Raw genomic sequence first — 20,273 nt, forward strand, 5'->3', positions numbered from 1 at the left:
AGCAGTTTGTCCTGGGAGAGACCTTCATCAGGTGGGTGGAGGTTTTGTACAGTGATCCTCTTGCCGCGGTCCTCACCAATAGTGTATGGCCAAGCAATTTTAATATTTGTAGGGGCAGTTGACAGGGCCATCCCTTGGTCACCACTGCTTTTCACGTTGATGCTCGCACCGCTGGCGGAGGCAATATGTAGGGAACCCAAAATAACCGCTCCAGAAGTAGGGACAAACTCACATAAGATCGCACTGTATGCAGATAACGTTCTTGTCTGCTTATCAAACCCAACAGTCTCAGTGCCACACCTGATACAATGCATCAATCTGTTTAGGGGCTTCTCGGGTTATCAGATCAACTTTGCCAAATCAGAGGCCATGCCCATGTGGTGGTCTCCCGAGAGTGCCTGATCCTGAGGGCGGATCTCGGTTCCGCTTTAAATGATTGAAGGAGGGCTTTCTCTACTTCGGTATATTTATTACTCCCATTTTGGATGGGCTGTTCAAAGCCAAGTTTGCTGATTTATTCAACAGAATCAAGCAGGACCTTCATGGATAGGAGGCGCTTCCAATCTCTTGGTTAGGTTGGATAATCCTCATTAAAATGAACATTCTGCCCCATCTGTAGTATCATAATGCTCCCTCTGCTTTTTACTAAGCAAATATTGAGAAGACTGAACGGCTGTTTCTGTTCTTTTATCTGGTATCTCAAGCGGCCCCTAATTAAATTGATTAAATTGCAGTTACCTTACAGACTGGGAGGAGTGGGCCTCCTAGATATCAAAAACTATCAGTTAAGCTCGTTGCTATCTTGGGCCCAGGGGGACCCTCACTCACTTTGGTTGGACATCGAAGCATCTCAGGCAAGATGCCCGTTTATTAGCCTGCTGTTCTTGGACAAAATGAGAACATTTAAGGAATATCGCCATTGCCCAGTACTCACCAATACTGTCAAGGTGTGGAGAGCAATGCATCAGGGTGAAGGCAATATTGCCAAAACATCATTTTTTACACCCATAATTGGTATGCCAGGCTCTCATCATTGATAAACATTCTGAATGGTTGAGGCCTGAGCACTGATTCCTGCAGGATTCCACTTATCACTATATTCCATATCCATGTATTCCTACTGTCTATATAAAAACATCTGACATCTAAGAATATGTGGGATCAGAATTAGACCATTCAGTTCCTCAAGCTTGACGCTGCATTCTTCACCCTGATATTTCAAATTTCTATCTAGCTCCTCTTTAAACACTTTCAGTGATCTAGCCTTCACAACTCTCCAAGGTAGAGAATTCCAGATATTCACTGTTCTCTGAGAGAAGACATCTGCATCTCAATTTTAAATGAGTGTTTCCCTTATTCTGTAGCTATGCCCTTAGTTCAAGATTCCCTCACTAGTGGAAACATTTTCTCCCCAGCTAACCTTCAAGTCACCTTGGAATCTTGTTTGTTTCAATACAATCACCCCTTACTGTTCTAAGCCGAATGAATAAGTGCTTAGCCATTCTTGATAAGTCTGTTGCTTTATTCCAGGAATCAGTAGCCCAGATCTCTTTTGAATTGCCTCCAATACCAATACATTCTTTCTCAAATTCAGGGACCAACCTGTACACAGTACTCCAGGCACAGCTTCACCACTATCCTGTACAGTTATGACAAGACTTCCCTATTTTAAAATTCCAAACCCTTATCCAGAAAGGCTTTTGCTTTCGTAATTACTTGCTGCACCTGCATGCTAACTTTTTGTGTTTCATGTACAAGAACACACACGTCCCTCTACACTATATATTTTTGGAGCCACTCTACATTTAAATAATAATCTTCCCTTTGATTATTCCTACCAAAGTGCATGACCTCACACTTTTCTGAATTAAAATACATCTGCCAAGTTTTTGACCACTCTCAATCTGTCTCTATCCCGTACAGATTTCTTGTGCTCTCATCAAACATGTATTCTCACTCAAAGCTTACAGCAGCTCACCTTAGCACACCCAGTTAAGCTGATAGAGCAGGTGGGATCTTGGAAGGGTCTGACGAACATGAGCTATGCTGAGACTAGTGTCAGAATCGCACGTGCAGACCTATCGAGACATTGGGAGCATCTCGCGCCTAAATTTACGTGTTTGTCTCGCAATGAGGTGAGAATTTCAGCGGACGTGCCAATCAATGGGGAGAATAGCTTGTTAATGTCTCATTAGTACTGTGACACACCTCATTAATATTAATACTTTACTAAATTTATCAAATAGAATAGATCAAGAACACCTGATGTAGAAGAACGAGTGGGTAGCTGGCGACTCTGGCTTACTACTGGCTGTGAAAGGACCTCCATGCTGGTTGCCAGCACCTCAGGGCATGCTCCATGGGCACCTTGTCCATGGAGCCTGGCATCTGACATCCACCAACCTCCCGGGACAATCATGGCCCCCTTACCAAGCCATTGGCAGTTCATTTAGAAACTGCAGACTTGCATTGCATTGCAAGGCCACTGGAATGACACTTTGTGTGCACGGGCAGGTGACCAGCCCAATGATTGGACCGAGTTGGATCTACTCATTTGCTCCCTCAACGCTCGTTCATTTAATGCCTACCTGCTAGCTGTAGCATCCATGCCATGCCTTGTTGTGTCAGTTAGTGCAGTCACTAACACCTGCAGGCCAGTGGTCCCTAGTCTAGGGAGTGTACAGCTTGCTGTGTGTTGTGTCAATCTCGCACTGTGCTCCATGTGCCAACAGCGTACACAGTAAACACACTGTGTATGCAGCAAGCAGGCAGCCAAGGTCAAAGCCTTAGGGGAGGAAACCCCACTGAAGCCCATAGAGGTACCCATAGTCTGGGGTTCCTGGCAATTGAAGTCAAGGGCAGTCTCCCATACCAGTCCAGGGGTTTGGCCATTGTTGGGTGGGTCTTGATCAGAGGTCCACTGTAAAAAACCCCAAGGAATTGCTCCTGCTCAGTCCTGTGGCTCCAGTGTGGCATGTCTGGGACGATAGGGCTAATACAGTTAGGGAGATGAGCAGGCATTAGGCAGGGGTGTATGCCTAGGGCTGTCGGTTGGGTCATGGGGTCGGCCAATGTTAGTCAGTCAAACCCGTCAAGAGAGGCCAAGGGGAAAGGGAGGGCCTGGGGGACAGGAAGAAAAGCTGGATTGAAGGGGACTGCTGTTGCAGGAAGGAGATTCAGGAAGGTATTTGTGGGGATTGGGGCCTTTAGGCTGGGAGGAAGGAGGAATGATGATTGTAAAGGCAGGGGTGGGATACAGTAACACCCGAATGGGAAGGAAGTCATGCCAAAGGGAGGGGAAGCATCCAAGGTCAGGGGTTCCCAGCTTCAAGAGAGAGAGAGACTGTATGAACACAATGGGCACACTCACCTCATGTGCCTGGAAATGGGGCTGGGGAAATGCTGGGCTGGTGCTGACTCTGGCAGAGAGGTTGTGGTGGAGACCAGAGCAGCACTCACTATCACTAGATATAAGGCTGGAAATTGAAAGAATGCATTGTGAAGAGAAATGGCCACAACACATCCGGAAAGCGGAGGGAAAGTGTCTCAAGCTATGAGGGAGGAGGCTGCAGGAAACTCATGCCCGAAACGTCGATTCTCCTGTTCCCTGGATGCTGTCTGACCTGCTGCACTGTTCCAGCAACACATTTTCAGCTCTGATCTCCAGCATCTGCAGACCTCACTTTCTCCTAAGGAAGGAAGCTGTCATCTTTACCTAGTCTGGTTGCCCTGTGACTCCAGACCCACAGCAATGTGGTTGATTCTTAACTGCCCTCTGGGTAATTAATTCTGGCCTAGCCAATGATGGACTCATCCCTTGAATGAATAAAAAATTGATAATTATTGAAGATATTGATGATTTCTTATAATTCTGCTTCTGTACAAAACTCTATGGATCAACGCAAGTCCAGGAAGCAACGATACTATGTGAATGTACAAATCAATAAAAGAGTTAGTGAGAGTGTAGCCCATCAAATTACAAAAGGTAGCCCCTGAGAATTAAAAATTAAGCCCCTGAAAATCAAAACATAGCCATCAAATGAATAATTATTTTGTGCAGTTTTATACAGCCATGGAGAAAGATTAAGATTCAACATTATTTTCACACTATTTCAGTAGAGCATTCTAGCTCAAAGAGATAGCATTGGCACAATTGGTACAATGCTGTAAGGTTCTGCACTAATTTGTTTGGTGTTGTTCAGGTACAGACTGAAATCTGAGAGCAAAACTCCTGAAGCAATATCAATGCTAGATCAGATGATTTAATATCACATAAACAAAATATTATTCCACACAGGAGCAAAGGAACATCGTCAAATTTGTGTTGAACTGCATATGGGTGTGATGTTCAGTGATAAGAGGGGAGTAATAGGATGCAGTTTGCTGGATATATCAGTGAGCAAATGTCAGCTGTTGGCAGCAAAATTGACAGACCCAACAAAATTGGTTCTGGTGGACTGAACAAGGCAGACCTGCTGTCAGGGAAATTCAATAATGTTAGACTAATGTTACAGGCTTCTCTTTGTCTCGCACCAGGCATCTTATAATTTCAATTATTCTGTTTTGGGTTCTCTCTCCATGCTGGCAAAATCTCACATTGCAAAACAGCATTTTAATGTGTAATGCTGAAGCAACCTCAGGTGGTAATAAGATTTGTGCTTCTCAATGCTTAAGCTTTTTTAGCTTAGCTTCTTTTTTTTTTCCTGAGCCCATAACCAAGGATTAAGAATTCCTCTGCTCAATGTGTGTCTCACCATCACAAATATGGCACAGCACGTTTGCCTCACCCCAGGATTTCCAGCACTGTTTCAACATTATTCCAACAATATTTCCATATTCCAACATTATTCCAATATTCTAACACTATCTGCTTTCACTGGTTGAGGTCGTCACTAGGCAGGCCAGCATCACTATTCCAACAATATTCCAATATTCCAACGCTATTTGAATGTTATTCCAATAATGTTCCAATACCCCAGTGCCATTTCAATATTATTCCAACAATGTTCCAATATTCCAACACTATTTGAATGTTATTCCAATAATGTTCCAATATCCCAGTGCCATTTCAACAGTATTCCAACACTATTTCAACACCACTGTATTGATTTTAACACATGAACTCATCTGAATAGTTCTTGCCTTTGCCCAGTAGGCAGGAACAGTAAATCAGGGACAGAGAGGAGGTACCTGAGAGTCAGTTGGGAGGGAGAGGTTACATAGCACACCAGGGCTCAAGAATCATGAGGGAAACTTGAAGGATTATGACTGTGACCATGACTGGGTGTGTTTGATGGTTTACTTAGGAGGTCCGGCGAGGAATATCCACCTCTTTCACTTCCCCATGAAGAGTGACGTTGGGCAGTCAGTGACTAAAATATTCTCCCTGGCAGCTGACGACTCTATTTCCTCATACACGTTAATTTTAATTTGGTTGGCAATTATGCCAACCGACTGCAGCTCCTGGATCTCAATTAGCCCCTCGGAGCTTTGACAATAGAGTACCTTCATTGTTTTCTCAAATTAAAAGAGGAGAGAGTGGAATTGCTTTAATAAAGACAGCATGTGCGAGAAATACTCATCAGGATTGACAATATATATATATATACTCAAAGAAACTGAGCTGAAATTTCACGTCATGACCATTCAACAGAAGTTTAGCTTCAATGCCCCTACTCAGCATGTAGCCCTGGACTTTCAAATGTATTAGTCTGCAAAAACTGTCACCGTAATAGCAAAGTCGATCCAAGAAACAAAGATCAACCAGGTCTTTAAAGTCATCAATAATAGAAACTTGACAATTCTTGAACTTACGTAAATAAACTTTAATCCAGTGGTGAAACAAATCACAGAGAAAGAGTTTGTATTTCTTTCAATCAAGCAACATTTTCCCTTATATTCACCAGTTTCAATGAACGAATGAAGTTCTAGTCTCAGAGGAATAGACCCATTATATATACTGCATTGACAATCCAGACTTTCAGTTTTTATTTTGGAAACAAGGGAAAATATTGCTTGGATAATTGATTTATAACCGGTTTTTCTGTAATCTATTTTGTCACTGGCTCAATTTTTATCAACACAAAATGAATAAAGGCTAAGTGCTTATAGTTTGGTTGATTGGTGCTTTTAGAGGGTTCTGGTATTGATAGTTTTAACGCTCGTTATGAATAGCATTTTTGAGCATTTCCACACATGCCATTGTTCATGTAGCGTTCATTGGTTCTCTGCATAGTGTATTCTGAGTGAGTATGATATTGCTATAAATTGGCATTGAGAGTTTGAGGAGCCTTTGGGAATGGGGCACACGAGCAGGCTGGGGGCCTTGTGAAATTATCATCAAATGATTTCTGCATCCAGTATAATTTTTGGCTTCTCTGATGAATCATGAACAATGATTCGTCAAGGGGTCATAGAGTCATAGAGACATACAGCACGGAAACAGACCCTTTGGTCCAACTCATCTATGTCAACCAGAAATCCTAAATAAATCTCATCCCATTTGCCAGCATTTGGCCCATATCCCTCTAAATCCTACCTATTCATATACCCATCCAGGTGCCTTTTAAATGTAATTGTACCAGCTTCTGCCACTTCCTCTGGCAATTCATTCCATACACGCACCACCCTCTGAGTGAAAAAGTTGCCCCTAAGGTGTCTTTTATATCCTTCCCCTCTCACCCTGAACCTATGCCCTCTAGTTCTGGACTCCCCCACCCCAAGGAAAAGACCTTGTGCATGCCCCTCTTGCCTTACCAAAATTGCAGGGCAGGTGAGGAGACATTTAATCCTGTTATAGAGCTTGCCAGGTTGGGAACTCAGGCCACACTCTCCCCACCCCAGCAAAAGAGATAGGGGGCACTGGGAATGTGGCACACTATCCGGGAAATAATTCTCATCCACCATTTTTATAGGACAGTGGAGTCGCCATAACTTTACAAACACCCAGGCCAGTATGTGTCCGGGATAACCATCCATAACCATAACAGCAAGTTCTGCATTTTTCACGAGGCATCTCTTAACCCTTCAAAAAATGTCGCAGCAATATTCTTAACTCCCTTATTGATCTCTTAACCCAACAACATTCCTTCTTGATAGAACATAGAACAGTACAGCACAGAACAGGCCCTTCAGCCCACGATGTTGTGCCAACCACTGATCCTCATGTATGCACCCTCAAATTTCTGTGACCATATGCATGTCCAGGAGTCTCTTAAATGTCCCCAATGACCCTGCCTCCACAATTGCTGCTGGAGAATTCCATGCTCTCACAACTCTCTGTGTAAAGAACCCGCCTCTGACATCCCCTCTATACTTTCCTCCAACCAGCTTAAAATTATGACCCCTCGTGTTAGTCATTTCTGCCCTGGGAAATAGTCTCTGGCTTTCGACTTTATCTATGCCTCTCATTATCTTGTATACCTCAATTAGGTCCCCTCTTCTCCTCCTTTTCTCCAACGACAAAAGTCCGAGCTCAGTCAACCTCTCCTCATAAGATAATCCCTCCAGTCCAGGCAGCATCCTGGTAAACCTCCTCTGAACCCTCTCCAAAGCATCCACATCTTTCTTATAATAGGGCGACCAGAACTGGATGCAGTATTCCAAGTGTGGTCTAACCAAAGTTTTATAGAGCTGCAGTCCTGTATCTTTAACACAGAACGAAGACCCCTACCACTCCAGAGACATAACTACAAAAAAGAAGAATTATCAAAGATAAGGAAAAGATCATCAGCTCATCTACTAATCAACTTTGGGAAATATTAATTTACATGGAATTTGCATGGATTATTGTAGAAGTGCACCCTGAGATGAGGGGATAGTGGGGAAGGATGTCTGATCGCCCCTCTCTGATATGTACCATGAATCCACTTAGAGCCATACAGCACAGAAACAGACCCTTTGGTCCAACCAGTCCATATCAAACATAATCCCAAACTAAAGTAGTTCCACCTCTCTGCACTTGGCCCATATCCCTCTAAACCATTCCTATTCATGAACTTATCCAAATGCCTTTTAAATGTTTTAATTGTACCTGCATCCACCACTGTCCCTGGCAGTTCATTCCACACACGAATAACTCTCTGTGTCAAAAAAGTTGCACCCCATGTCCTTTTTAAAATTATTCTCCTCTCACCTTATAAATATGCCCCCTAGTTTTGAACTCACCCTACCCTAGGGAAAAGACCCTTGTCATTCCCCTTATTTGAGCCACTCATGATTTTATGTACCTCAATAAGGTCACCCTTCAACCTCTAACACTCCAGTGAAAAAGTCCCAGTTTTTCCAGTCTATTTTATTTCCCAAACCCTCCATGCACAGCAATATCCTGGAAAATTTTACTGAATCCTCTCCAGTTTATTAATATCATTCCAATAATAGCGTGACTAGGACTGCACACAATGTTCCAGAAGAGGTCTGTGTGTGTGTACAGTGCAATGGGGTCCTGTTCAACCTTGAAGTGGAGGAGCCAGTGTTGGGCTGGGGTGGATGAAGCTAAAAATCACACAACACCAGGTTTTAGTCCAACAGGTTTATTTGGAAGCGCTTTTCTTCAGAGCACTGCTCCTTCGTCAGGTAGTTTGGAAGAGACATAATTTGACACATAATTTGTAGCAAAAGATTACAGTGGCATGCAATTGTTATCATATATTGAACAAACCTAGACTGCTGGTAAGTCTTTCATCTTTTAGAATGGGTTGCAGCTTTCGGTTCATTAATATGTAAATCCCAGAACTTCTTTTAAGTCACATTCTTGTGATAATTTAAGGTTTTATAAAAAAAAGGTGACATCTCAACTCAGACAATGCATTAAAGGTGTGAGGTTAGAGTCTGTCTGTATCCCAATCTTGAGTCAGACTGGCTCTATTTCCAAAGTAGGAATTTGTAAAATATTACATGGATTGACTGCCTGCATTGACTGCCTGCAGCTTGTGCGTTTTTTGAGCAAAATAGAACGTAGCTGCAAATCCAGTTCTGCAAATGCAAATTCACCCCCCTAGACTTATCTGTGTGTGTGTACATCCACGTGTGTGTGTGTGAGAGAGAGAGAGAGTGTACGTGAATGTATGCGTGTGAGTGTGAGTGCACATGACAGAGTGTGCGTTTACGCTTGGTAAAGTGTGTGTATGAGTGTGATGGAGTATATGCCTGTGAGAGGGTGTGAGAGTGTGGTGTGTATGTATATGTGTATGAGAGAGGGTTTGTGTGAGTATGTAAGAGTATGTGTGTGTGGTGTGTATGCATGCGTGTCCGTCTGTCTGTGTGTGTGTACAGTGCAATGGGGTCACCTGTAGTGTGACATGAACCCAAGGTCCCAGTTGAGGCCATCCTCAGAGGTACCGAACTTGGCTATCAGCCTCTGCTTGGCCACTCTGCATTGTTGCGTATCCCGAAGTCCGCCTTGGAGCATGGTCACTCGAAGATCCGTGGCCGAATGTCCCTGACCACTGAAGTGTTCCCCGACTGGGGGGATCACCCCTGCCTGGCTATTGTTGTGTGGTGTCCATTCAACCATTATTGTAGCATCTGTTTGGTCTCCCCAATGTCCCATGCCTCGGGGCATCCTTACCTGCAGCGTATGAGATAGACAATCTTGGCGAGGTGCTCATCCTCATTGATAATGTGTTGCAGGCTGCGAAGAACATGGTGTAGTTTTTCGGCTCCTGGGATATACTGGACAAAGAACGGGGTACGATGCTCAACTCATCGACTGCCAGTTCCGACGTGCCACAGCAAGGAACCGTAATGACCTCCTCAGGAGACAGACACGTGCTGCAACTGACAGGATACCTTTCGTTGTTCAGTACTTCCCAGGGGCTGAAAAATTACGCCATGTCCTTCGTGACCTGCAACACATTATCAATAAGGATGAGCACCTCACCAAGACCTTCCCCACACCTCCACTACTTGCCTTTAAACAACCGCCAAACCTCAAACAGATCATTGTTCGTAGCAAACTGCCCGGCTCTCAGGACAACTCCATACAACCCTGTCACGGTGGACGCTGCAAGACGTGTCAGATTGTGGACATAGATACCACTATTACGCGTGGGAACACCTCCCACCTTGTACATGGCAGATACTCATGTGACTCAGCCAACGTTGTCTATCTTATACGTTGCAGGCAAGGATGCCCGGAGGCATGGTACATTGGGGAAACTGAGCAAAGGCTACGACAATGGATGAATGGGCACCGCACAACAATCAACAGACAGGAGGGTTCCCTCCCAGTTGGGAAACACTTCAGTGGTCCAGGACATTCAGCCTCAGACCTTCGGGTGACCATCCTCCAAGATGGACTTCGGGACAGGCAGCAGAGGAAAGTGGCTGAGCAGAGGCTGATAGCTAAGTTCAGTACCCATAGGGAGGGCCTCAACCGGGACCTTGGGTTCATGTCACATTACAGGTGATCACCATTGCACTACACACACACACACACACAGATATTCCTACACACACACATTCTCACATACACACGGACACAGGTACACACAGACGTGCACACAGACACCCACACACACCCTTATAGACACACACACTCCCACACATGCACCCCCTCACAGACTTAAGACACTCTGCACTCACTACACACACACACTTTCTCACACTCACAACCCCCACCCCAGACAGACACACACACAGACAAAGATCCACATGCACACATATATTTTGTGGGGTGAATTTGTACTTGCAGAGTTACATTGCACTTTGCTCAAAACTGCATACATTCGTGTAGAACTCTGAGCTCAAAAATTGCATGAATTTATGTAAAGCTCTGTTATCTCACTTTTTAGATTAGAATCAATCTAAACATCAGGTCATAGCCAGAGAACACAGGGGGCTAACACCTTCAACATATTGTCTAGCTATCACCATTGTTAACAGCTAACCCGAGAATGCAACTTTAAAAAAAAGGGTTTTGTGATTTACACATGAAAGAAGTGAAACTATCACTGTATTCTAACAGATGAAAGGCTTAACAGACAATCAATTTTTCAATGTATAATTTCAGTTACATCACACTGCAAATTTTTGCTATAAATTCTGTGTTACGATCGAGCCCTCCACAATCACCTGATGAAGGAGCGTCGCTCCAAAAGTGTGCTTCCAATTAAACCTGTTGGACTATAACCTGGTGTTGTGTGATTTTTAACTTAATATTAATTAGTTAGGCTTAATTTCAGTTATCAGAAGTAGGTATATCGTGTCAAACTCCATTGCAACTTTGTGCAGGACTAATGTTTCTGCAACCAAAGACTGTGTAACAGCATAAAAAAAATATAGAAAATAGGTGCAGGAGAAGGCCATTCAGCCCTATGAGACTGCACCACCATTCAGTATGATCATGGCTGATCATTCAATCTCAGTATCCCACTCCCGCTTTCTCCTCAGAACCCATAATCACTCTAGCGGCGAGAGCCATGTCCAGCTCCTTCTTAAATATATCCACGGGTGGCACGGTGGCTCAGTGGTTAGCACTGCTGCCTCACAGCACCAGGAGCTCAGGTTCGATTCCAGCCACAGACGTCTGTCTGTGTGGAGTTTGCACATTCTCCCCGTGTCTGTGTGGGTTTCCTCTGGGTGCTCCGGTTTCCTCCCACAGTCCAAAGATGTGCAGGTCAGGTGAATTGGCCATGGTAAATTACCCATAGTGTTAGGTGCATTAGTCAGAGGGAATTGGGTCTGCATGGGTATTCTGCGGAGGGTCGGTGTGGACTGGTTGGGCCAAAGGGCCTGTTTCCACACTGTAGGGAATCTAACTGGCCCCAACAGCTTTCTGTGGGAGAGAGTTCCGCAGGTTCTCAGCTCTCTTGAGTGAAGAAATTCTTCCTCATCTCATTTCTGAATGGCTTACCTCTTATTCTGTGAGTGCCTAGTTCTGGACTTCCCCAACATTGGAATCATTCTTCCTGCATCAGGATTTTACATGTTTCTGTGAGATTCTCCCCACCCTCCATTCTTCTAAATTCCAGCGAATACAAGCCCAGTCGATCCAGCCTTTCCTCACATGTCAGTCCTGCCATCCCAGGAATCAGTCTGAGGAACCTTCTGCTGGACTCCCTCAACAGCATCATATTGGATGGAGCTCAATACAGCTCAAGATTAACACTTTTAGAAACATTATCATGTGCAACCCCCACTGAGCGAGCTGACTTTTTGTAACAATATCTGAATTGGCCCAGCAATCCATTTAGTTTCATCAAAGCTCAATGGAACAGGGGCCAAGGGATAAATGCTTTATTTCCCTGTGATGTCTGGATTCTGAGAATTACACATTTTTAAAAGATTACACTGCCCTTATCTGAAGCCTCAGAACCAAATTTTTACCCGTTCCTTTCTACTGAAATATCATTCTTCTTCTATGACAGCAATTTTTTTGAATTTATCATTTGCAATTAGCTTCAATACAGACAAACCTTCCAACCTACCCCTCTGTTAAAATGCTTTAAACCTGCCTAGTCTTCTGGATTCAGAAATAATCCTATAACAGACAAGGTCAGGAGAAAATAATAGAGGTGCTCTGAGGAAATTTCTCAATCTTCCTATACCATGGTTCAGTAACTTCTTCAGCAATCTTGACATTTTTAACACTGTGTGACATTACAGAGGTAGATTCATGTGATGAGTGAACATCCTGGACCAGATTGTATTCTGTTACCACTTATTCTGATGCATTCAATTCTGAACAGGACTCACTAAGTCTCTTGGCATATATTAGGTCATAGACACCAACAAACAATGTTAAGGGTGGTGTTTTTAACTCTTCAGGTTATGAAAGTGAGAACAAGACTGAAATATTTTAGATTAAACACTTTTATTGATCTAATGTCCACAAGTTACAGGAATATTTCATAAACATTTCCATTGTTTCTTCACGATTCTGGAAAAAAGCACATTTTATTGAACTATTAAAGTCAATTTTGCTTGGACTAAAACATCTCTACTAGCACATAATCTAAATTGACACAATTTTTTTAAAGGATAAAGTGTTTAGACCAATCTCCTGGAATTTCAGAAAGTGCATTGCATAGACCTTCCAGTCAAATGAATACAAAAGAATGGAAGACTCTGCATTTTCCCAATAGAGTTGAAGAATAAAGGAATGATACTGAAACTGATCATGCCTGAAGTGGGTCTAATGGTTCACCATTTATCTCATACAATGAACGATGAGTTGACCAGGACAAAGAAACTTAATTTTGTTGTACTTGACAAGTGCAAATAGTTCAACTTTTCTTACACGGTGAATACTAGACGCCTGGTAATGGAAATGGATACTCCTTATTGGCCTGTCACATGACCAAACACTTCTCCTCACCACTGCCTCCACCTCTGGGGAGGGTAAATAAAGTCTCTGGAACTCATTACACCAGAGGGTAAGAAATAGTTTACATTTAACACTGAGTCAGCCCAAAAAAGAATCTAACTGATTGCAGCCAGACTCCAGGCTTTGTAAAGCCTGCCTCCAGACTCAATCCTCAACAAAATTTGGTTTCTGGAAGGAATCTTGTATTTGCCGTGGACAACAGGCGCATCCACCTGGAGCCAGATATCAACTGTAACAAATGTCCCTTAGGGACATGAACTATAAACCCCTATCCTTGATTTTTAAATCATTCTTAATTGCAAACTCTTTCCTTCCATTTTCTATTTTTCTGTCTTCCTTCTATGCTTGTGTGTGTGTGTTGTAACAATCATCTCTTGGGTCTGAATACGTGAATAAATAAAACTTTCACCTGAAAGAGAGATTGTTGTAGGTCATTCAAAAATAAATGGACGTCGCAAACAGTGGAATTGGGGATAAAAATAGAACAGCTTATTTTAAAAGAGGAGAGAAGTAAGAAAAATTTTGAAAACGTTTTACCTATGAACAGAAAAGAAGAAACGCAAAATATTTCAAATCACCTTTCCTTTTTGTCCACAATATTGATGTTAAGGCATGTCAGTTTTTCAGCTAAGTCTGTGGTGCATCTTACCTAGGGAATGTAATTTGAGAATGAGTAGAAGTCACTGTGAAACAATCTGATTGTCATAAAAGTCCAACTTGATCATGAAGTTCCGATAGGGTGAGAAGCGCAGTTTGACTTCTACATAAGTCAATCCCCAACTAACATCAGAAGTCACATGACACCAGGTTATAGTCCAACAGGTTTATTTGAAATCACAAGCTTTCGGAGCACTCCGTTTTTGTCAGGTCACCTTCTGCCTCTGACCACCCAGTCCAACATTGGCAGCTCCATATCCCAACTAATATGGTGAAGTACCTTCTAAAGAGGTATTGCATTCCCCTCAATTTCATTAAACCACATACTATCAGCTTCGCAGAGCAACCAGGGGTGGACATAAAATGCCAGCCCTTGCCAAGCATGCAGTAAGACACACCACCTGACAATGAAAGGCAAAGTGAAATGGGATGGCATGGTGGCTCAGTGCCTCACAGCACCAGCAACTTGGGTTTAATTCCACCCTCAGGTGACTGTCTGGAATTTGCAAATCTGTGGTTCCCTCTGGGTACTCTAGTTTCCTCCCACACTCCAAGTAATGCTGGTTAAGTGGATGAGCCGTGCTAATTTGTCCATGAATGTGCAGGTTAGTTGGATTAGCCATAGGAAATACAGATTAGAGGGATAGAATAGAGTAGGGGAATGGATTTGGGTGGGATGCTCTTTGGATGAGCCAAATGGCCTCTTTCAGCACAATAAGAATTCTATGAAACCACTAAAAAGACAATCAATTGTTTATCATCCCTTTCTTGTTTGTGGGAGCTTGCTGTGTGAAATTTGGTTGCTGTATTCCCAACACTACAAAAGAGACCATCAATGTTCCCATTAAGTTGTAGAGACCACACAACAATCTGTAAGTCTCTGCACAGGTTGGGCATAGGTCAGTCTCCTTAAACTACTGCACACTGACGACTATATAAAAGAATTTAACGGGACTGTGTACTTAAACAAATCACCAGCACCATCCGAAAGAAATGAGAGAGAACATTGGTGATTCTAGCCTGAACTACAGAATTCACTGTCAAACACCTTGGGATGTCTTATGATCTGTCTTTGTTCTGTGGCTGCAAATTGTTTGCTTAATAGCTTTGTGCACACTTTTGCTCCTGTTTTGGAAGGATTAGCAGTTTGATTATCAACTTGGTAAACTGTGTCATGAACGGTCTTTCCTTGGCCAACATGTCCTCAATGAGATTCAAACCTGCTAGCATCTGGCTATTGTGATTGTCACCTGAACTATGTCTCTGTAAGAGAATCCCTGGTGCACAGGACTGAATGGAGCCAATTCAGCGTTAAATGCAAAGACTTATAGAATTGGAGAAAACATTCAATTCACAAATTGCAGGCATCATTTGAAGCAGTTTCCAGTGAAAACCTCAGGTAGTCCTGCAGGTAGATCTCAGCAGGATCCAGAATTCAATTTCGATAACTAGGATTAGCTGTCCTTGTACTCTCAAAGATCTTCTCCCCAGCTCCAGAGGTTCAACATTGAATTATATCACCCACATGTTTATTAGATCATTGAAACTTCACATCAGAAGTGTTTACATGAGTTGCTTGAAAGATTGTTATTTGGTAATTAAGGACAATCTTAATATTTTGTGTCTGTTTTACCAAAGCCATAAAGATCCTCTGATGAGATATTGGGGGTCACAGTAGTGTAGAGTGGCATGTTTTTCCTTTATTCATGGGATGAGGGCATTGCTGGGTAGGTCAGCATTTATTGCTCATCCCTAATTGGATTATGCTGGTCTGCTTCAGCGTATAAGGTTCCTGGCTCAGATGGTCACACAGACAATTCCTCTCAAGTTAAGTGTCCATTCAGAATCCTAAATAATGTTTCTGATCCTGATGGAGAGATCTGGTCATTGTTTGACATTGTTTGTGGCCACTAATCCCTTTTTATAAGTCATATCATAAAAATTTATCAGTAAAGTTTTTAAATTGTGAATCAAACTCTGATGCTAAATCTTCTACTGGCTCTACCTCCTAAAGGACTAGACAGGATAAACGCAGGAAGGATGTTCCAATGACTGGGGAGTCCAGAACCCGGTGTCATTGTCTAAGGGTACAGGATACGCCATTTAGAACTGAGATGAGGAGAAATGTCTTCACCCAGAGAGTGGTGAGCCCATGGAATTCTCTCCCATAGAAAGCAGTTGAAGCCAAAATATTGAATGTTTTCAAGAAGGCATTAGATAAGTTCTTAGGCTAAAGAAATCAGGATGTGGGGAGAAAGCAGGGACTGGGTATAGAGTTGGAAGATCAGCCAAGATCACATTGAATGGTGGTGCAGGCACAAAGGGCTGAATGGCCTACTCCTACTTCTATTTTCTATGTTTCTACATTTCGGGTAATTAGCTGCAAATTGTTAATCGTGAATCTGGGGTTTGGTGTTGTCATTGCCAATGGTTTAATTTGATACTGTCAATCTTTAAGGACCCAGCCTGACAGCTATGTTGCAAACACAGTAAGGTATTGGCCTTCAACAAAGATTTTTAATCCACGTCCATTCTATCTATTCTATATGATGAAAACCAGGACATTCCCCTGTTGCATGACAAGTGTCATTGGGGACAAAAGAAAGAAATTAACTGCTCATTCAGCTTATTGCATTTTGTGGATTCTTCAAAATATAATGGCAGCAATGCCCAGCTCTCTGAGATATTTTGAGACGTTTCTGAGTGAAAGGACTGAAATACTGGGTCATATTTCATTAGAACGACTGACTGATATGAAGGAAGAGTACAAGCATTCGAAAAGATCAGACAGCATGGATGGAAGCTGACAGTGTCCTGAGTCTCCTGTGAGACATCTTTAATAAAGGGCTCACTGATACAAGACTCAACGTAAGAGATTTGGATCAGGGTTGCACAAAGTGTGAGGCTATGAAATTTGCTATACAAATCAAAAGAACTGCAGTTGCTGTAAACCAGAAACAAAAACGGGAATTGCTGGAACCGGTCTGGCAGCATCTGTGGAGAGAACTCGGAGTTAGTGTTTCAGGTCCAGTTCCACAGAACCATATTCTGTGGGAGGAAACCCACACAGACACAGGGAGAATATACAATCACCACACAGTCACCTGATGCTGAATTGAACCTGGGTCCCTGGTGCTGTGAGGCAGCAGTGCTAATCACAGCCACCACGCAATCACTGTCATAGAATTAGAACCATTTGCTTATGTGCAGGCTGTGTAAACATTGACATAGATTGTTTGTGCCAAATGGCCTGTTCTTTACATTTCTAAGTGGTGCTTTTTTTAAAGTAATTTTTGTTCCTTTCAGCATGACAAGTACACTGACAAGTAATCAGACACAGTTCACTGGACTCCATACTGACAGCATAAGACATTTAAACTTCTGAAACAAAGTCATAACAGGCTCAAAAGGTTAACTCCATTTCTCTCTCCAAAATGCTGCCAGACCTGCTGAAATTCTCCAGCATTTTCTGGTCTTTTAGTCAGAACACCAGCAATATTTTGCATTTGTTTCAGATTTGGCTATATTATTAACAGAAGCACTTCTGGAGTGGCTGCACAAGTTCCTTTGAAATTTAATTAATGGAGTGCAATCTAAACTCAACGTCTGTGACCATGCTGTAGGTCAGTTAGTAAAGTAGTTAGGAACTTCTCAAAACTCTGTTTCTCCCATCCCTCTCCCTCTGCACACCAGCTGCATGGTTATGCTGTCTGATCTCCAATGGATGTGATCCTTTGAATTCATTTTATGTTAGGAAATATCAGCAAAAAAAATGTTAGTACAGCCATCATAACAAAGAGACTGCGAGCCTTTCATTTTTGGCTTTCAATTGGATCACTGCCTCATAATTGGACCCAGGTATCTCTTGAGACATTCCAGCTGTCGTTGTGCAAAGCTGAGCAGAACGGCTTCTGTTTTCATGTTTAACGCTAATCCATCACACAGTTTCTTCAGATGACCAAGTATTTATGTAACAAGCACTGTATAAATGCTCCTCGTGTTCATTGTTTGTTTTTCCCATGTGTGGTGTGAAATATTTTTTTTATTCATTCGTGGGATATGGGTGTGGCCGACTGGGCCAGCATTTATAGCCCGTCCCTAGTTGCCCCTGGAGAAAGTGGTGATGAGCTGCCTTCTTGAACCGCTGCTGGGGCTGGGGGTTGACTCTTAAGTCCATTAGGGAGGGGATTCCAAGATTTTGACCCAGCGACAGTCAAGGAACGGTGATATATTTCCGACTCAGGATGGCGTGTGGCTTGGAGGGGAACCTGAAGGTGGTGGTGTTCCCATATCCATAGAAATGGGACTGCATCAGTACAGTGATGGTCTTGGCATGATGAGTTATTATCCACGAGGTTGCAGCCGGTACAAAGCTGTGTGGGAGGGTGAAATGTGGGGAGGATGCAGAGCGCGATCTGGACAAGTTGAGTGAGTGGGCCAATGCACGACAGATGAAACACAATGAGGATACACATGAGTTTATTCACTTCAGTAGCAAAAGCAAGAAGACAAATTATTATCTGAAGGGCAATAGATTGGGAAAAAGGGAGGTCCAATGAAACCTGAATGGCAGAGCAGGCTTGAAGGGTCGAATGGTCTACTCCTGTTCCTACTTCCTTTGTTTCTAATGTCCTAGGCCCTACCATATTCAGCTGCTTCATCAATGACCTTCCCTCCATCATAAGGTCAGAAGTGGGGACGTTTGCCAATTATTTCACAATGCTCAGCACCATTCGCAACTCCTCAGATACAGTCCAGATTCAAATGCAACAGGTCTGGATAATACCAAGGCTTGGGCAGACAGGTGGCAAGTAACATTCATGCCACACAAATGCCAGGCTATGACCGTCACCAGTAAGAGACAATCTAACCACCATCCCTTGACATTAACTGGTGTTACCATCACTGAATCCCCCACCATCAACATCCTGGGGTGTACCATTGACCAGAAACTGAACTTGACTCACTATATGAATACAGTGGCTACGAGATTAGGTCAGAGGCTACTGCGGCAAGTAACTCACCTTCTGACTCCCCAAAGCCAACTACAAAGCACAAGTCAGGAGTGTGATGGAATACTCCCCACTTGCCTGGATGGCTACAGCTCAACAACACTCAAGAAGCTTGATATTGTCTGGGACAAAGCAACTGCTTGATTGACACCACATCCACAAACACCCACTCCCTGCACCACCAACACTCAGTAGCAGCAGTGTGTACTGTTGACAAGATGCACTGTGGAAATTCACCAAAGCTCCTAAGATGGCACTTTCTAAATCATGACCACTTCCATCTAGAAGGACAAGGGAAGGAGAAACATGGGAACACCACCAGCTGCAAGTTCCCCTCCAAGCCACTCGCCATCCTGACTTGGAAAATATATCACCGTTCCTTCACTATGGCTGGGTCAATATCCCAGCCCCCACCCCTACCTCCCCAACAGCGTTGTTGGTCAACCCAGAACACATGGAGTGCAGCGATTCAAGAAGGCAGAAGGCAGTTCACTACCATCTTCTCAAGGGCAACTAGGGATGGGCACTAAATGTTGGCCCAAACAGCTATACCTTCATCCCATGAATGTTTAAAACTTTGTGTTAATTTCTGCAAATCAAATTATTAAACACTTATATGTATAAAAATAATATTAAAACAATGTGGGAAAGGATTGAGTGAAGCACTTCCAATATCTTATCAGCAATACTGTCCTCAGCACTAAAGCTGGAGACATTTTTGTGAATTAAATTTCATTCTTTATAAGGCAGGCTGAACATTACAAGCCCTTCTAATGCTACCTTGGTAGTAGTGTAGATTTCATCCACAATGTTTAATAAAGGGAGAGATGAGTTAAGTGGATATTAAAAGAGGGTTCCCAGCAGCATATTGGAGTTTTCCCAAATATCCTGAGGGCAGTGAAAGTGTTGCCTGCCTCAGGCCAAGTCTTAGACTGATTCCAGTCATGCCAGAAGAGAGCAGAAGAGAGCAGATGATGAGGAAGGCAGAGAGGAGACAGGTGCAAGAGACCCCGGGAGAAGTACCTGTCAGGAACTAGTTGAACTTTTGGAAACAGTAGAGACTGATGACACTGCCAGTTCGCAAGGTGGCCAGGTCTGTCAATCAAAAGTTGGCGCAGAGGCAGAGCGGAAGAGTCGGTAATAGGGGACTCCATCATGAGAGGAACTGACCGGGGTTTTTGTGGCAGCAGACGGGATTTAAGGATAGTGTGTTGCCTTCCTGGTGCCAGGGTGAAAGACATCACGGACAGAGTGCAGGAAATCCTCAAGGACGAGGG

General features: G+C 43.2%; 1 long non-coding RNA gene across 1 annotated transcript in view; it reads right to left on the reverse strand.

Moving 5' to 3' along the window:
- Positions 1 to 12,798: 12,798 nt before the first annotated feature.
- Positions 12,799 to 20,273, reverse strand: part of LOC148141924 (uncharacterized) — a 48,790-nt gene continuing 41,315 nt past the window's right edge. Inside the window, exon 3 of the long non-coding RNA XR_015752304.1 lies at positions 12,799 to 12,880. This is a non-coding gene — a long non-coding RNA (uncharacterized LOC148141924). The remainder of the gene's footprint in view (positions 12,881 to 20,273) is intronic.

This window comes from Chiloscyllium plagiosum, unplaced genomic scaffold, assembly GCF_037043375.1.
Source record: "Chiloscyllium plagiosum isolate Xiang-an unplaced genomic scaffold, Cpla_swu_hap1 HiC_scaffold_31, whole genome shotgun sequence".
In the NCBI taxonomy this organism is placed as follows: Eukaryota; Metazoa; Chordata; class Chondrichthyes; order Orectolobiformes; family Hemiscylliidae; genus Chiloscyllium; species Chiloscyllium plagiosum.